Below are 4,206 nucleotides of genomic sequence, written 5' to 3'. Positions count from 1 at the left end.
ATTGGTCTTGCTTCGTATGATGCAATCTTTACCATGGGGTCTTTTTCAAACACATTGGGTATTTGAATAACTCTGAACTCAAGGTCTTCAGACTTCATCTTCAAATTTGACACAAACGCTCTTCTAAGTTTAAATTCAATTTACTTATATAGTTTCATTTCTAAATTCAATTTTATTCTAGGGTTAACTTCATTTTAACTAATTATTGATATAGTTTCATTTCTAAATTCAAGTCTGAAGAGTCGTTCTTCAGAGTTAAACTTCGGAGTTATTTCAATAGTACAAGCCTGAAGTCATTATTCAGAGGTTTACTTCAGAGTTATTTCAAGAGTGCAAGTCTGAAGAGTCATTATAAATAGTTAGCTCACCCGAACTCTGAAGTCTTCTTTTTCAGACTTAGCTCACCCTAACTCTGGAGTCTGAACTCTGAAGTCTTCTTTTTCAAATTTAGAAGTCTTAACTGTGAAGTCTTTTTTTAGACTTAGAAAAAGAAGTCTGAAGTCTTCTTTTTCAGACTTAGAAGTCTGAACTCTGAAGTATTCTACAAGTCTGAAGAGTACAAGTCTGAAGAGTCATTCTTCAGAGTTAGCTCACCCGAATTCTGAAGTCTTCTTTTCCTGACTTAGCTCACCCGAACTCTAAAGTCTGAACTCTGAAGTCTTTTTTTCAGGCTTAGAAGTCTGAACTCTGATTTAGTGGGATTGATTTTATACTTTAGAGTTATTTCAAGAGTACAAGTTTGAAGAGTCATTCTTCAGAATTTTACTTAAGAGTAATTTCCAGAGTACAATTCTGAAGAGTCATTCTTCAGAGTTAGTTCACTTGAACTCTGAAGTTTTCTTTTCCAGACAGAGCACCATGCAAAGTCTTTGCATATTGCATGCAAAGCTTCTGGCTTGCCTATACAGAGCTTTGAAGTCTGAAGAGTTTTACTTCAGAGTTATTTCAAGAGTACAAGTCAGAAGAGTCATTCTAGATTTACTTCTAAGTTTAAATTCAATTTTACTAATATAGTTTCATTTCTAGATTTAATTTTATTCTAGGGTTAACTTCATTTTAACTAGTTATTGATATAGTTTCATTTCTAAATTCAAGTCTGAAGAGTCATTTTTCATAGTTATTATTCAGAGTTATACTTCAGAGTTATTTCAAGAGTACAAATATGAAGTAGCATCGTACTTGCGATAATCATTCATAACTGTAACATAAGTTCCTGACATGATTTTTTTTTTCAAATTACCCCATGTAATACACGGGATCAAACCAAGTGTATATATATATATATATATATATATATATATACACTTAGGATCATATGAGATCAGGCCCTTTCTGCAACACCAAAGAGATCACCTCCTAGCCATTAGAGCTCTTTGGTCACAATAATTTTCATCTTTTATTCACAATATGGTTTCACATGATCTTACCATCACGACAATGCCAATCAGAAACAAATCCCACCCCACCCTACCCCCTCCCACCAGCAACCCTAAGCACCACCAACAACTACCCTATGTCCCTACCCCCACCCCTCCACCCAAACCAACGCCCCTACCCTTACTATCCCACTACCCACCGCAACCACCACCTACTAGCCCCTGCCCACCTTACCACCCCACCCACCAACCTCATCTGATTCCGCTACCATCAACAACTCCATCCACCACCACCCTAACCTGTCACCACTCACGAACTCACCCCATTCTTGCCCCCACCCAATACTACCATACCCTTCCCCTGCCCCCACATTTGCCCACCCACCACCACGCCTAACCATGTCCACCACCCCCTGCTCCCTGCCCCACCCCCCTCTTACCTCCACCCCCACCTTACCCCTAACTACCCCATGCATATTCACTCCACCCATAATGCTCCCACCCCCAAAACCAAACACCACCACTAAGAACCGTTACACACCAACAACCACCATATTACTCCATTTAAACGATTGCCCCCACCCCTAGCACCACCCACCATAAGCACCACCTACTAACCCCCGACCATGTTACCTCCCATCAAACTCATCTAATTCCACTACCATCAACCACCCAACCCACCCCTAACCATGTCCATGTCCCCACCTCATCACCTACCAACCCCACCACCTGACCTTACAATACACTCCTACTCCTAATGAGTAATTCTAATCTAAACAGTCATAACCACATTCGAGCCACTCAATTTCTTCACAAAGAGCTCCCAATAAGGATTGTTAGGCGTGCCATTAAGCTCAAGTCTCTTCCATATGGCTTATCCGAAAAGCCTGTTATCCTCAAAGTATGTCACTCACAATCCCTAGTATTTTCCCCATTTTTTTGTTGATATACATTTATTTTCTTTGGGGCAAATGTTGTGTTGTGCTCGTGGTGATGCTGAGACAGGTGTAACCCTTGCTAACTTTTTAGATGACGTGATCTGCAAATTGGGCTTTGTTTTAGATGGTTGTTAGTGTTGTTTGACAAGAATTCCATCTTCATTTTCTTTTTCCTGTGTAAATACTTGTTCAATACATGATGCCATTTGAGGATCTTGGTACAAGGATTGGATTGAGGATCTGTAGCAACAAGCAATTTGTTTCCTTTATATAAAGAGACATTACTATTTGCTTTCAAGATTTGAGCTAGTTTTTCTATGAACTAGGCTTTTTATAGTCTATGTTTGGGAACTAACTTAGAACCTGATTGTTTACTAATAAGCTAGCCTTGGTTGATAAACTAGTCATTTTTGGCGAAATCTAGCTGATACGATAGATGACAATGTAAAATTACCTTAAGTATAGGGGTTTTGGTCATCTATGTAAAACATAAGAAGCATAATTGGTAAAGAGGAACTTACTAAAACACTATATGAAATGGCTTTTCAAAAAGCTAACTTATAAGCTAGTTTATGCATTAACAATTGGAGCTTTTTCAATACGCTTAAAAAGAATGCCAGATTATGCTTGCAATACATGACCATAGTCTTGTATGCTTGTTAGAATCGAAAATTCAAATTCATTGATGTCGCGTGGTTGGTATAAGTTTGAAAGCCTATGAGATAATCAATAGTCAAAATTTTATTTTCTAGTAATTGTCATTTCTTTTGTTACTAGCTTTGATTTTAGACAACAGATTCAATGTTTTCATTGTCTTACAAAGGTGGGAGTTTGGTATATGAATTCGTTTCACGACCTTAGATCCTTTCCTGATATCAAGGACAAAAACGACGAGCATTCACGAAAATGATTAAGTTGATCAAGGTGAGACACAATAATGTGGTCCCACCATGGCTTTAGGAGTCCAACAATTGAAGAGATGTCTTGACCCAAAACTTGATTACCAAGACTTGGATAATGTTCACCAGTTTCTAGATCGCTTTTATATGTCAAGAATTGGTATTTGGATGATGATTGGTTAGTCTCATTATATTCATTCATCTCGTTTCTTGTTAGTTGCCCATAAAATGAATTAAGATTACCAAAGCCCCTTTGGGCAAGCGATATGTAGAGCGCCGACTCCTCGGGAGGTTAGGGGTTCGATACTCATGAAAAGTGAGGAGCATGGGTGAGTTCATTTTTCGTCTATAAATATTATATACTTAAAAAAATTATAATTGGGTGAAACCTTAGGGCAGCATGTGGCACTAAACGAACCTAACCCACCAACATCGACGTTGGGTTTCAGTTTCAATTTAACAATGATTGGGGAAGGAAAAGGCCGGAGTTGGGATTTTGAACCCATGGTCATGAACTTGTGGCCTTGGGATTTTGAACATGTGGTCATGAACTCGAGACGAACGTTGGTGTTGTCATAGAAGAGAAGAGTGTCGTGTTTGAAGGGATGAGGACGTAGATAATGTAGGCATGTGGGATTTGGAAAAGAGTGAAGGGATGGTGGTGAATTCCTGCGATGATGAAGAAGAAAGGAGGGGCCGTGGTAGATCCCCAGAAAAAAAATGGACGGTGGTGGCTTAGTTGGAACGACAAAGAAGAAAGAATGGAGGAGATGACGGGTTTATTTGTGGTGTCAGGGAGTTGATGTAGAATTTTTTTCTTTTTTCCTTAAAAAACTTTGATTATTTTAGACGAATGCTAATGGCACCCCTAATAGGGGATATTGAATGCATGGAGATTTGAACTTTACTTTAATTTCCATCAAAGTACCAAATTCAATCATTAAATTATATTTTATTATTATTATAATTATTATTGTTATATATATATATTGT

At 38.2% G+C, this 4,206-nt stretch overlaps 1 pseudogene; it reads left to right on the top strand.

The window, feature by feature from the left end:
* Nucleotides 1-2,133: 2,133 nt before the first annotated feature.
* LOC112519927 lies at nt 2,134-3,792 on the top strand (annotated as a pseudogene).
* The last annotated feature ends 414 nt before the right edge of the window (nt 3,793-4,206 follow it).

The sequence above is a fragment of the Cynara cardunculus genome (genome assembly GCF_001531365.2).
Source record: "Cynara cardunculus var. scolymus isolate 2C chromosome LG 10, CcrdV1, whole genome shotgun sequence".
Classification (NCBI taxonomy): domain Eukaryota; kingdom Viridiplantae; phylum Streptophyta; class Magnoliopsida; order Asterales; family Asteraceae; genus Cynara; species Cynara cardunculus.
This window is presented reverse-complemented; position numbering and strand designations above follow the sequence as displayed.